Source organism: Peromyscus maniculatus, chromosome 1 (assembly GCF_049852395.1).
Source record: "Peromyscus maniculatus bairdii isolate BWxNUB_F1_BW_parent chromosome 1, HU_Pman_BW_mat_3.1, whole genome shotgun sequence".
Taxonomy (NCBI): Eukaryota; Metazoa; Chordata; class Mammalia; order Rodentia; family Cricetidae; genus Peromyscus; species Peromyscus maniculatus.
In genome coordinates this window covers 27,743,111-27,758,631 of record NC_134852.1, presented here as the reverse complement: position 1 = coordinate 27,758,631, position 15,521 = coordinate 27,743,111, and the positions used below count along the sequence as shown (strand labels likewise).

The window sequence follows — 15,521 nt, the reverse complement described above, 5'->3', positions numbered from 1 at the left end:
ATGCTTAGCTTTCTATCTCTTACAACCAAGGACCATCTGCCTAGGGATGGTGTTGAACACAATGGCATGGGCCCTCCTGCACTAACTAAGGCAATCCCTCACAGTCATGTCCACAGCCAGACCTGATAAAGACTCTGTTGAGACTCTTTTCCCTCAGGCAATGGTGGACTATATTAAGGTGGTAGTTAATGCTAACAAGCATACTGTTTCAAGGTGCTAAGTCCTCCTCCTCCACAGGAAGATTTCAAAGTGAGTCCCCCATTCTCCAACGGAGTATCCCTCTTTCTTTGCTGAGGTCATCACATGTCCTTGTGTCCACGGCCCCACACAGCTGGATCCTCAGAGCCAGGGCACAACTCAAGGACCTATATCCTAGGTTTCACTTTTCCCACTTACCAGATCCTGAGCCCAATGACACTGTGATGTCCACCACAGAAATTGTGAAGAAGTGAAACAATATCATCAAATTATGAGTTTCATACAGTCATTGGTTGGACACTCCCACAATTTTTGTGATACCTTTACCACAGCACATCTTATAGAAAGGTGAATTGTAGTTCAAAATTATTGTGGCTATGTTGGTGTCCCAATCACTCCATTCTATATCCCCATTATTAGTAGTTTTAGCTAGGATCACATTCCTAGATTCCTTGGAATTTCAGTTACACTAGATTTCTAGCTCCTCTCAGAGATATCACCAGATTTCAGTTGTCTCTCCCAGTATTTTCTCTACCTCTCTCCGTCATACCCTCACAAGAGCCCTCCTGTCCCAATCTCCACACCCCCACCCAGATTCCAGCCACTTTTCACCCATTATGTGTATTTTATTTCCACTTCATAGGTGTGGCCTTGTTGGAGGAGGTGTGGTCTTGTTTGAGAAAGTGTGTCACTGTGGAGAGTGGCTTTGAAGTCTCATATATGCTCAAGCAACACCCAGTGAGAAAGACCATTTCCTGTTGGTTCTACATCAAAATATAAGGATTCTCAACACCTGTTCCAGAACCATAATGACACCACGATGTACCCTGATGATAATGGACTAAACTTCTGACAATGTAAGCCACCATATGAAATGGTTTTCCACTATAATAGTTGCCATGGTCAACTTTTCTTTTCCCAAAAATAAAAACCTAGTTAACACAGGTATGTCCCTTGTATCCCTGACCTCTTCAAGACTTTTATCATGAAGGGGTATTGGATTTTATCAAATCAAAATCATTTTCAGCATCTAATAAGATGATCATGTGTTTTCTTTTCTTTTTTTTTTTTTTTTTTTTTTTTTGGTTTTTCGAGACAGGGTTTCTCTGTGTAGCTTTCCGCCTTTCCTGGAACTCACTTGGTAGCCCAGGTTGGCCTCGAACTCACAAAGTTCCGCCTGCCTCTGCCTCCCGAGTGCTGGGATTAAAGGCCTGCGCCACCAACGCCCGCTTGTGTTTTCTTTTCTTTCAGTGTGTTTGTGTAGTAGGTCACATTGACAGATTTTTGTATGCTCAACCATCCTTGTATCTCTAGAATGAAGCCCAGTATATCATGTCCAATGATATTTTTAATGTGTTCTTGGATGTGGTTTGCAGGTATTAGTTTAAGAATTTTTGAATCTATGTTCATGATCGAGATTGGTCTGTAATTCTCTTTATTTGTTGAGTGTTTGTGTGGTTTGAGTATCAGGGTGAATGTGGCCTCATAAAATGAATGTGGCAATGTTCATTCTGTTTCTATTTTGTGGAATAATTTAAGGAGCAATCATCTTAGCCCTTTGAAATTGGTAGAATTCTGTGCTAAAATCATCTGGCTCTGGGCTTTTTTTTCATGGGAGAATTTTAATGAGTACTTCCATTCCTGGGAGAATATAACTATATTTGAATTGTTTACTTGATCTTGATGTAACTTTGTTAAGCACTATATATTGAAAAAATGTCCATTTCTTTTAGATTTTTACAATTTTAAAGTTCAGGTTTTTGAAGTATGACCTAATGATTCTTTGTGTTTCTTCACTATCTGTTGTTATATCACCATTTTTATTTTGCTTATGTTAAATTCAATATTGATTCCTTGCCTTTTAGTTAGGATAGATAATGGTTTGTGTAGGGTAAAAAAGCCAACCAAAGAAACACAACCTGACCCTGAAACCAGAGCCAAAGAAACACACTCTGCCCTGACCAACAAAGCACGAAAACCAAGCAATACTTGAGCATGAAATCTAAGCCTGTCTAAGCTCAGGGATTGAAATCTCCCCAATTCCTACCCTGAAATTCTTCATCTGGAAAAACTAGGCCACTAAGAAATCCTATATAGGATCTGTAACTGTTTAGTTTAAATCTGCCTTTTTCTACCCTGGCAGAGGCAGCCACCCTCTAGGATTTCTTTCTCCCAATAATTCTCTTGAAGAAAGCTTGAGTAATAACCCTTTTCACCCCAGTGGATTGGGGCAGAGAATTAATAATTTTCATTGGAGCAGAACAGGGCTGTAATTGCTCTTGCCAGAGAGGAGCAAAACTGCTACATTTCTGTGTGGAAACTCTCTTAGCAGAGCAGAGAGGAGCTCTTCGAACTCTCACCTGAGAGGTTTAGAACTGATACATTCCTACAGGGAAACCAACCTCCACTGGAAAAGAGCTGTGGACACTGCCTAGCATCCAGTGGCTAAACTGTGTTTCCCTCATTGAACCTTGCCAAAATTAACCACATATTTGATCACAAAAGCAAGTCTCAACAGTTACAAGAAAATTGAAAAAAAAAACATAGAACCACTCTCTACTGGTATATGACACTTACAGTTTGTCTCTCTTGTTGATTTTCTCAAAGAAACAACTCTTGGCTTCATTGGTTCTTTGTATTGTTACCTTTGTTTCTATTTTATTGATTTCACCCCTCACTTTGATTATTTTCCGCTGTCCTCTGGTCCTCACGGTTATATTTGCTTGCTTTTGTTCTAGAGCTATGAGGTGTGCTGTTAAGTTGCTAGTTTGAGCCCTCTCTAATTTCTGTATGAAAACACTTAATGCAATGAACTTTCCTGTTAGCACTGCTTTCATTGTGTGCTATGACTTTTTGTATTCTGTACATTGATTTTCACTAAATTCTAGGAAGTCTGATTTCTTTCTTCATTTCTTCTTTGACTCAGTGGTAAGTCAGTAGAGAGTTGTGTACCATTCCCATGACTACGTAGGGTTTCTGTTGACATTAAAATCCAGATTTAACTTATGGCAATCTGAAAAGATACATGAAATTTTTTCAATTGTCTTGTATTTGAGGAGACTTGCTTTTGTGACCAAGTATGTAGTCAGTTCTGGGAAGGGTCAATTATGTGCCGAGAAGGAGTTATATTCTCTTGTGACTTGCTGAAATGTTCTGTCCATATTTTAGGTTCATTTGAACCAAAACTTCTGTTAGTTACATTATTTCTCTGTTTAGTTTCTGACTGGGCAACCTGTCTATGGATGAGGGTGTGGCACTCAAGTCTCACACTATTAGTGTGTGGTCTTCACTATTTGATTTGAGTTTAGTAATGTTTCTTTTACAAATGTGGATGCCTTGCATTTTGGGTATAGATGATCAGAACTGAGATGTCTTCCTGGTAGATATTCCCTTGAATGCTTATGAGATGACATTAATTTTGTTTGATTAATTTAGTTTTGAAGTTTGTTTTGCTAGATATTACTAAAGCTGCACCAGAATGCTTCTTAGGTAAATTTGATTGGAAATTTTTTCCCAACCATTTACTCTGAGACACTGTCTATCATGGATTTTGATGTGTGTATCTTATATGCAGCAGAAGGATTCATGCTGTTTTTGCAACCATTTTTTTATCCTGTATCTTTTTATTGGTGAATTGAGTCCATTGATATAGAGATATTAATGACCAGTAATTTTTTAATCCTGTTTTTTTTTTTGTAGATTGTGGTGCTGATAGTGTGTGTGTGTGTGTGTGTGTGTGTGTGTGTGTGTGTGTGTGTGTGTGTGAATGTGTGTACGTGCGTGCGTGTGTGGACTTGCATCCTGGATTTTTGTGTTACTTTTTTAGATTTAACATTTTCTTTAACTAATAAATTTAAGTGTTCTATAATAATCTTCAATGCCTGAAATACTCTCTTCCATCTGTTGTATTCTGATGATGATGTTTACATCTCTAGTTCCTGTTTGCTTACTCAGATATTCCATTTCCACAGTTCCCACAGCTTCTGTTTCCTTTGTTGCTTCTATTTCATGTTTCAGGTATTGAATAATTTCCTTCACTAGGTTGTTTGTTCTTTCTTGGCATTATTAAGGAATTACTATATTTCCTACGATTACAATTACCTTTTCCTAAATTTTTTTAAGTGTGTTTTTCATTCTTTTTAAAGGAACACTATCATCTTCTTAAAGTTGTTTTTAATATCATTTTCTTGTGCTTTGACAGAATTGGAATATATAGGTCTTGCTATCATAGAATAGCTGGGTTCTAGAGGTGACATATATCCTGAGTGTTGTTCATTGTATCCCTGCACTAATGCTCAGGCATCTGGGTTTGGGATAATTAGGCATAGGACTTTATTTCTATTTGTTTTTCTACAAAAAGTTTTTCTTTGTAGGATTGGTTTTTGCTCCTTGATTTCTGCTTCCTCATTGGTCTTCTGGTCTTTGCAGCCTAGATTTCTGGTGGCCAGCATGACCACTGATCTAGTAGGGAGCCTCTGTCCAAGTTGAAAGCTTGGTGTTTAGTGAAGCAGGGGTGTCTCTGTCCTTCTGACTGGTTGGCCTATATCTGTTTTTTAGATTGGTGTGGACTGTACATCAATATCAGAATTCAGCAAGAATTGATGACAGAAACAGAAATTAAGGTGGGTGATGAGCTGGGAAACATTGGGTTGTGGGATGGGACTTTGGGAAGAGAAGCTAGGGAGTGGGGCAGTTCATTAGACAGATGGGTCACTCATTTATTCATCTGATTGGTGTAGCCTGTACTTCAAGACTCTGTTCCCCCACCCAAAGATGACTTTGGGCTAAATCAAGGTGACACCAAATGCCAACTAGGACACTGTTTTAATCTGTTACATGCTCATCCTCTACAGAGAGAATCCATATGAAGTTCTCCATTCTCCAAGTGAGCCTCTGATTCTGTTTGTTGTGGTCATCACAAGCGTTTCTGTCCACTCAGGGTACAGGTCAAGAACATCTTCCCTGAGCCTCACTTTTCCCACTTCCCATATCCTGTGCTCAGGGATAATGTTATGTCCACCACAGACACTGTGAATAGTTAATAAATCAGCATCATCAAAACAGAAGTTTTATCTTGACTCGGGAGAGACCCCCCAGGCATGTTCATCACCTGTCTCTTTGCATTCATTGGAATCAGACCAAAAGCCAATTAATAGCTAGAAAGGACAGGAGTTGGGAACATTTGGATTAAAGGAACATGAGCATAGTTCAAAGCTTTGCATAATCCTTCTGGGTCATGGCATTCATAAAAGCAAATGTATGGGATAGAAATATTTGAGTTAACTATAGGAAAATCTACTTGAGTATAAGGTCAAGTATACAAAGAGACCAATTGCTCACTGCCTGGAAAGTTCTTCACTCCTGGGGAAATACCCCACTTCACATTCCAATACCATTCCAAGGTGATCCAAGAGAAATCAGAGATGCAAGGAGAGGAGGAAAAATCATAACTGGAATGTCATGAGAAAACTAGGATTTGTTCATGCCTGTGACACAGGCTGAGAATTATTTTCTGTATCTATCCATAAAACCAAGGCCTGACCCCAAAGCTTGATGTCATTTAAAGGATCCACTTCAAAGATTCATAATTCTCTTCATATAGGTCCTACAGACACAAACATTCTAGTTCTCCACAGGGGATACATAGGACATGCAATTATTAATAGTGATGTTGGGGAGAAAGTTCTCTTGGCAGGATATCTGGGGTTTTCCTTTGATAAGCCTGTAGCACAGTGTAGGTGGGTTAAAGGCAACATTTGAGGGGAAGTTGAGGGTTGACTCTGGATGCAAATGAATATATCTAAGAGGGATATGACCAGGTTGTCTGAACCATCAGGAGCAAACAGAATAAAGCACATGTGGAGTCAGCAGTAGGAAAGGGAAATCCTCTTCTGTAGAAGGTTATAGTGTCTGGACAGTAACATTGGTTGAGCACTGCACACCCAGCACCGGTGCAGATGAGTAAACAAGTATTGATGGAGCATGCATAAGACCTGATATATCTCCAGATACACAACACAGCCCTAGGACAATATCATGTGTCCACTGAGCCTGAGTCTGAGATGTCCATGTCTCCATCATCCTGAGCCCCTCTAGGTAGGGTACATCCCTCAATTGCCTGGCCAGCCTAGGTGTCTTTGTGGTGAATCTCTATCATGAACTCAAGAGGGATCAGGTATCCTTGTTCTAGCTATGTACATTTAGGCAGTTGTAGCCATTGTGAAAAAATTAATCACAGCTAATATTCAGGTTGAATGGGTCTCTTTGGCACTCACTAAGCTGCATGTTTTATAGCTAGAGAGTTCTGCATCACTCATGACATTTTATAAAATGAGAGTCCAATTTCCCTCTGGCAGCTCAGACTATCACCTTCTGAGAGAATTTGACCTTTTTTTCCTCAACAGGTATATTGTATTCTAACTCTCATGTTCATGTTATAAGGCTACCATCTTCACCCTCCATGGGGCTACAATTGTTTCTTGTGATGGTGAACTTGGGTAGCAGTTCTGTACAAACAACAGAGAGAAGTTTGCCCCTGTGGGAACTCTGACCCTACCAAAAGACTCTTTCAACTAGTGTTGTTCATTGTAACATCAACTCCCAATCCATGTCTTCACGAACTAGGTAGATGATGACTCACAATCAGATGATGAAGGAAGTGAGTAATCAGAGGTGGTGGGTCTCGTGTGCTGTGTGGGAGAAACACTGTGTGAGCTAAGCAGCAGAGCTTGATAGTACAGACCTAGGATCTGGAGTCTGATGCCCATTGTCTCTCCTGGTCCTCACTGACCCACTCCTGTCTGACACCTGAGGGTGCTCTGTCCCTCCTTCTGTACTGATGTCCACTGCAGAGCCTGGGGCAGTGGCAGTGCCCTCTGAGTCACTGATGTTCAAGAAGACAACAGGATAGACACATGGCCAGAAAGAGAAGAGGAAGACAAGTGATTCTGTAGAGGAGTGGTGAGTTGTATGCTCACCATGAGGCCACAGCAGGCAAAGGTGTCTGGGAAGGTGTTCATTCAGTGAGACTACAGCAGTAGCACACTCTGCCAGTTGCAGACCAAGGTCCCCATGGAGCTGGAGAACAAGATTGATAAATAGCAGTTTGAAAACACAATTTGAACTCTAAATAACCTTTATACAGAAGCAGAGAAACTTGGAGGCCGGTCATAACTTGAAGGCTGTTTGGCTTCTTTAACAGTGTATACCATGTTTTTATGCATGGAAACTCATTAAAAGAAGGTCTTGAAGAAATTCTCCAAATACATTCAAGAACAGAATGAGAAGATATATGCTCCCTAAGGCCTCCTCCTAACAGACCCCATTGAGAGATAACTTCGAGTTTTTAGATTGAAATCACCATCTATGAAGAGAGAGGTGTGACAGTGTAAGATAAACCATAGAATTAAATATCCCGCCTCCAGCTGGGACCTTCATCTATCCACTGGCCGATGGCCCTACCTCCTCTACAGAGTGTAATTCTTTTGTATCTGCTGCCAGAGCCACAGTGCCACCCCTGGAGTGACCTCTCATCACTCAGCATCTACTTCGTGTCTCCCAGTTGTGTAGACTCTGTAATCTTTTGATTCATTTCCAAGAAAATACAAAGAAACATTTCACACTTTAAAATTCAATGCCATTTAAACCATATGCTGTTGGTCAGCCTAAGACAAAGTCTTTTTCTTACCTGATACCAGTATCATTGGTTCTAGCCAGTTCCGTAGGTGGATTTATTATTCAACAAGTCATGTCTTAGCACAGTTATTCCCCCAGATTAGTGACAGGTTTTGTCACACCTGTGCTTTGGCTAATGCACCACCCAGATCTCCCAAAACTGCCAGTCTTGATGTGAATCCGATCTTAAAAATGATTTCTGCTGCTTAATTCCAGAAACTGGAGAAAATAATATATGTTATTTGTTTAGTGTTGCAGGTATTATTAAGGCAGTATTAAATGCAATTCAGGTTATTTCTTTAAAAATATTTATGTTAATGTGCATTACCTCGAAATGTTGGGAAGATGTGTGTGCTGCTTGTTCATTACACACATAAGTAAGCACAAAAAATAGATGCCCTGCCATCAGATATGCCTGTCCCTGCTCTGCCCCAAGTGTGTAATAAGCAATTGTCCTAATAAACAATGATATTTAACTCTAGTTTTGTTACAAGTATAACTTAGGAGAAGAAGTTGATAGGAATTATACTGTATGTTGCTAATCTGTTACTTACTCATGAAATCTGATTCATAGCCTCCTCACATACAGTATTCAGGGCACAGAAATCTTTGGATTGACTTAGTAAGTATCAGCTTCCACATTAAACTTGCATGTTCAAGTCAATTTCCCCAGCTCTTCTTTATCTCTATACTCATAGTATTGGAATTCTTATGTCCTTTCTTTCATGAGTTCGAGAGCAGTATATTTGGGAGAAAGTTAAGAAATCTAAAAAAGGAGTGAAGCAGGTATTGTAGAGGTATTGTAGGTGCTAATACTGGATTTCATTATTCAGATTTAATTTGTATTCTGGGCCTTATAGTTATTCACTAAACCCCATAGAGTTATGTATTAAATTAGATGTATGAACCTCATATGTTCCTTTAAAGCCTATACTAGTCTGTCTGCCTTTTAAACTTGTTGCAATAACTTTGCTGAAATACTAACACTTAGTAACACTTTTCTTAAATAAAAAAGTCCTATAGATTGCACAGAATAAGATTTCTCACTGAGCTTTCCTGAAAATCACTCACAGGCTGCCTTCAGGACTTAATATGTGCAGAGAAATCTCACACATGAGACCAGGGGTGGGGCTGTCATTGATCTAACTACCCAGGTCTTTGATGATGACTGAGATGAGACATGAGTCCGCAAAAGCCAAATGATGAGTCTCAGAATGATCTAAGAGAGGAAAGAATATGGAGTATAGGTCAGCTTGAAACAAACCACTGTCTTGCCTATAATGCTATCTCTTACAAAATTTAGGACGATAGAGAGATATTTCCTGAAATTAAGGTGGATATTTTCTTCCTTCCTTTCATTATTCCTTCATATCTTTCCTTCTTTCTCTCTTTATTTCTTCCTTTACTTCTTTTTTTCTCAGGGTGTAAATAGTCATTTTACTGCATGTATATCTGTGCAAGATAAGTGTGCCTGTGAACTGGCCAAAAAAGGGAATTGGATCCCTGGAAATAGAATTACAGACTGGTTATGAGCTGCCATGCCTGTACTGGAAACAGAACATGTGTCCTCTACTAGAACAATCAGTCCACTTAACCACTGAACCATCTCTCCAACACACCCAGGTAGATGTTTTCAGAAGCAGATCTGACTGAAAGAAGGTAGTGAGCGAGAACTAGTTGGAACTCTGGCTGGAAGGGACAAGTGTGTTTGGTAGATCTGGGCTAGGGATATGGGATGCTAAGTGTCTCTATATGAGACAATTGTTACTAATATCCAGTATCTAAGGCCAATCCCCAGAAGGATTGCTTCTCTAAAGAGCACAATGAGGTATGATGAGAGACAGATGGTAGAGTTGTTTGAATTCAGTGTCTTTCTGAGAAGAGAGAGCCCTGGATAAGATACAGGATCTTTTGCAAGGTACAAAGCAAAGCCCTTTCCTTTGCCTTTCTGGAGTAGGGATATCAGCATGACATAAAACACATGACTTCCTGTCCAATATGTGTGTCGTGGAGTCCTGGAATATAGGAGAAATTCTCCAGAGTTGGGTAGTTGAGTTCTACAGTCAAATCTAACTGTCCATTTGTTTTCACTTCACAGAACAGACATCTCCTCAAGCTGCCAATGGCCAAGATTGACTGCTGTGAAAAACAGCTGTTCCTGTTTCACATAAACCTGAGAAGGCCTCCAGGGTGAAGACACTAGATACGTGTTCATACACAGACAGCTTGTCTGTCACCCATGATGCATGAGACAGATGTACACATATTTTTCTGTGTCTGTTTTCCAGTGATAGCACACATTGCTAATGAATATTGCCATTGTGATAAGGTAGCCTCAGATATGAAATAGGCTTGACACTGGAATAGTACAGATGTCCAGATCAGCAACATCTGTTATTGCTTGCCTCCAGAAGACAATTTGCTAGCCTTAATACCTGAAAACATTGAGTCATCAGAAGGAACTCTGGCTTCTTGTACCTCCCTTTTGGAATCCTGGCTGTCCTGTGACACATCATAAGACCATGAAAACAGTTAGTTAACAGCCTGAGAACTGGTACAGCTTGGTTCTCCATGATGCATCTAAGAAGGAGATGCCCCGGTGATTAGTGGATACCCAGGGACTCTGTGGAATCACCTAGAGCTGGAGTTAGGTGAGGTTCTGTAGCCTCTTCACATATGTGTTGGGAACCTGAATTCAGGTACTCAGGAAGATCATCGTATGCTATTAAATGTTGGGATTTCTCCCCAGCCCTCCTTTGTCCATTACTTCCTTGTACCGTTTGTGCTTCTATTCAGTAGCTGAATTCACCTTCTAGATACCTGTCTGCCTTCTGACCATTGCAATCAGGGCTTTGGGAAAACAGAATCCCCCCCAACTGTTTTGGATGTACTAGTGCCTAGAAAAGGCTCAAACACCTGTGGATGAATGAATGAATGATGATACAAGGGCACTGATTTGTAGGAACCTCATGTTGGTAGATAACAAAATAGGCTAATGTCTCAGTTTGACTTTTAATTTAAATTTAATTATGCATTTTATATATTTGGAAAGTGAGAGAGAGAGAGAGAGAGAGAGAGAGAGAGAGAGAGAGAGAGAACCAAAAACATCCTTATGTCTTCAAATGAAGAGGAGCAAGACATTCATGTATGGGGTATGAGATACATTAACCTTAAGCAGACACCAGCCCTAGTTGGAAATCACAATGTGTGTGTTTGTGAGAGAGAGTGAGACAGAGAGACAGAGGGAAACATAGTTAGAGACAGAGACACAGAGAGAGAATATTGTGAGCTTACACATGCATACATCAGTGTATGGGTAAGAAAATGCTATTGTACATGTATGGAGGTTAGAAGATGTGAGGGAATTCGTTCTCTAATTCCATGAAGTTGAATCTTGGAATTGAGGTGAGCATGTCAGCCTTGGCAGCAAGTGCCTTTACCCAGTGCCCCACCCTGCCCTGATTTTCATTTAGAGGGGCACCCTGTTGTTGCTGGGAACATTGTCTTTCAGTAAATAATGGCCAATGAGAACAAACTTTGAGTAGAAATCATTGTGGCTCCAAATCCCCTGACTGTTTCCAGTTCACCAAGGGCTTCCTGCTGCTAAACCTCTATCCCCCTCTGTCCTCTCTTTTGGAGCTCTGAGAAAAAAACCCTGGTCCCTTCTCAAGTTCTATCTTAGAAGACTTCAGTGGTACTCTGTGTTTCCCTGCTACTGTCTGATGGGGTCTCAGCAACTTTGGTAGGACACAGGCCTGAGGCTTTATCATGGGTTACCACAGCCTTAATTATGCCACATCTCCTGCAGCTCACTCTAGGCCACAGTGTAGGGGTTCTCTGTGCTGTGACCTTACTACACTCAGTTTGCCATAACCAGTTGCTGCATGCTCCTTGTCCCTTACACTACACTGAACTAAATACATAGTGTGACACTTCTATCAGCCCTATAAGATTATAGAAGATCAGACCTTTCCTTTGTGCTCGGGTTTGACACAAGGAAGACTCCTCAATGATGCTGCCCAGAAATGGAGACTGTTTACAGTAGTGGTTCCTTAGGTCTCTGATTCATGATCACTTACATGGCACCTATTTGTTGTTCTCTCACTCTCCGGACTCTTAATATTTTAACTCATTTCTAAAGCTTTTTAATTTTTTTTACAATTTTCTAAATGCTCATTGTATTTATACCATTTGCATTCCTCAGTTTTATCCTCTTCATCCTCTCCTGCCTTCCACTTTCTCTCAAATTTAGGTCTCTTCTGCAAATTATTACTGTTATTAATATTATTATACATTTATTTTGGAAAGATAACTATATAAATATAATATGCTGTGCCCATTTACTATTTTTCATGTGTATATGTCTATGACTGACTATTTGGGATTGGATATTTTATCAAGTGCTCATCCATTAAGAGAACAGACTTTTCCTCAGCACTCATTATTTACTATAGCTCTGTAATTACAGGTGGAGCTCTTTGAGATTTCCTCATCCATGCTGGTTTGTATGATAGTGTAGTCATTGCTCAGGTCTAATTCAGACAGCCATGTAGTTGAGAATTCTTGGGCACAGATTCCTTGTCATATATAGAACACACAGTCTCATGCTAAACATCCAGGATACTGATACTGATACTTACAATCTTTCCCCCTCCACTTCTGAGATGTCCCCTGACTCAAACAATGGCATTATAATGTAGTTTTTAAAAGGGGTGCTGGACACCCTTTGCTGTCTGTTGGTCTACGTATTTGAACAATTTTGGATTTTTTTGCTGGAATCCATGTATGCAAATATAGGCTTTGATGATGACAATGGCAGCTACACTTAGTGGTGAGCATAAGAAAGTGTGCTTAAAATCTACCTAGAAATTACACTAGTTTAGAAAAGTAGCCATAGTATGTTCTCCTCTATGATCTGTGAGGTTACTAGCCAATTGTATTTGTCTATAATTCCAATCCCAGAAATCATTTCACTTCTGTCAAGCATGCCTTAATTCTACTTAGACAGTTGTTGGTTACGTCCAAAACATAAGAGCCACTTTTGGACCTTCAGGGATATCATGCAAAGCTGATCATTTCTGTGGTTTTTAGACATCACAACTGAGTAGGACTACTGACTGTTTCCCTCAGTTGTTAGCTTGCAAAAACATCAGTGATACAAGGTCTAGTTCACAGCAAGGAGTTTCTGGGAACAGACACTGTTACACTCCTCAAAATCTTGTGTTCTGTAAGTTCAGGGTGTCTTCAATAATAAGGACCTATATTCAAATACTAAGAAACAACCAATGGCAACAGTAATAACCTATATTGTTTGTGGAATATTTTGGTCTTCCAACAATATGTAGGGAGGTTTCTCATCCCTCATAATGGGTTTTTGTAAATCTTGGTTGGGAGCATTCTCACCACAAGTAGTGCAACTTCATTTAAAATATATTTGACATTTATACATTTTATATGATGTAATTTTAGGTAAACATAAGATTATATGAGTCCCTATGACTTTCAAACATTTATGTTATTTATCTCTTCTTTTTTCTTCTATGTGGCCCTTATTCCTCTTCCCCAATTAAGACTGGACCATTATCTATTTCCCCCTTTATAGCATCAGTACCCTGTTCCCTCAGCCCCATGATATCTTTTAACTTTCCTAGTTTTCTGGCTATCCTGTTATGTCCACCCATTTGAAGATTCAGAGCTGGGAACTACAAATGTGAAAACACATATGGGTGTATTCCTTGGTCTCAGTTGCCACAGTCATATTTTTCTAGTTTCACTCATTTACCTGCAAATTTTATGTTTTTATTTTCTTATAGCTGAATAGATTCACTGGGATATGGACCACATTTAAATGTAAACCACATAATCATTCCAATAGATGTCGAAAAGGCTTTGACAAAATATAACAGGGCTTCATGGAAAAAGTCATGGGTAGAGTAATCATGAGGGGAGCATACATCAATATAAATAGGGCTACATAAGACAAAGCCATACTCAATATCATTCCACATGAAAGAAACACTTGGCATAATCCCATTAAATTCAGGAATAGGACAGGGTTTTCTACTATCTCCACTCCTTTTGAATATTGGTCTAGGTACACCAGCTAGAAAAATCAGAGAAGAGACAGAAATTAAAGACATAAAATAGGAAACAGAAGTTACTCTATTTGCAAATAATATTATGTTATACAGAATAGACCACAAAATTACACTTGAAAATCAACAATTTTACCAACATTTCAGGATACAAAACCGAATGATAAAAATGAATGTTTTCCTAGATGCCTCTCAACCAAAGAATGGAAAAAGAAAATGTGGTACATATACACAGTGGAGTACTATTCAGTGGTGAAAAACAATGATATCTTTAATTTGCAGGTCAATAGATGGAACTAGAAAAAATCATTCTGAGTGAAGTAATCCAGACTCAGAAAGACATATATGGTATGTACTCACTCATTAGTGGATAGTAGATGTAAAGCAAAGGATAACCAGACTAATGACCTACAGTTCCAGAGAAGCTAGCTAACAAGGAGGACTCTAAGAGGGTTGCATGGATTACCCTGGGAAGGGAAAAATATATGAAATCTTCTGAGTAAACTGGGACAAGTTAGTGGAATCAAGGGTAGGGGATGGGGGATGAGAACATAAGGGAAAAGGAAGGTTGAGCTGGATCATGGACTGAGTGGAAAGGCAATGAAAGAGATATCTTCATAGAGAGAGATATCATGGAGTAATGCTGAAACCTGGTGCTAGGGAAGTTCCCAGAAATCCACAAGGATGATCTCACTATATACACCTAGCAACAGTGGAGAGGATGCCTGACCTAGCCTACACTAGTAATTAGGTTACTGAATACCCTATCATCATAGAGTCTTCATGCAGTAATTGGTGGAAGCAGATGCAGAGACCCACAGCTGAGCACTAGGCAGAGCTCCAGGAGTCCAGTTGAAGAGAGCAAAGAGTGATTACATGAGTAAGAGGGATCAAGATCATGATGGGGGACTCTACAGAGATGAGCAAATCAAGCTACTGGGAACTCACAAACTGTAGAATAATAGCTGTAGTGCCTGTGTGGAACTGTACTAGGCCCTCCAAATAAGCAAGACAGTTGTGTAACTTCTCCTGTTTAAGGCGCTGCTGGCAGTGGGACCAGGATCTATCCCTGGTGCTTCAGTTGGCCTTTTGGAAGCCATTACCTAGAGTGTGACACCTTGCACAGCCTTGATGAGGGGAGAAGGGATTGGACCTGCCTCAACTGAATGAGTCAGGTTTTGCTGACTCCCCTTGGGAAGCCTTATATTTTGGACAAGGGGATGAAGGATGAGTTGGCTGGAAAGGCTCTAGAGGAGTGGGAGGAGGGATGAGAGAGTTATCTGTGGTTGGTATGTAAAATGAATTTACAATTTTTTAAATAAAAATTATTGTTTTCTCCATCCACTGACCTTAAGCACACTAGGAAAATTATCATGGCTAATGTACCATCCACAGTGGTCTCAGAAATATAGGAATAAATATAATCATGGCGGTATAAAATCTCTACAATTAAAACTTTAAATCTTTGAAGAAAAAGATTGAGGAAGACACAAAAACTGAAAAGACATGCTAATGGATTGGTATAATAAGTATTGTGAAAATAAACATTTGCAG

General features: G+C 39.7%; 1 long non-coding RNA gene and 1 pseudogene across 1 annotated transcript; both read left to right on the top strand.

Annotated features, from left to right (window-relative positions):
- Window positions 1–847: 847 nt before the first annotated feature.
- On the top strand, window positions 848–10,620 carry LOC143273299 (uncharacterized). The gene is made up of 3 exons (XR_013051266.1): window positions 848–1,055; window positions 4,756–4,820; window positions 9,971–10,620. It is a non-coding gene; the product is annotated as an uncharacterized LOC143273299 (long non-coding RNA).
- LOC143273238 (golgin subfamily A member 7 pseudogene) lies at window positions 5,703–8,071 on the top strand (annotated as a pseudogene).
- Window positions 10,621–15,521: the final 4,901 nt, after the last annotated feature.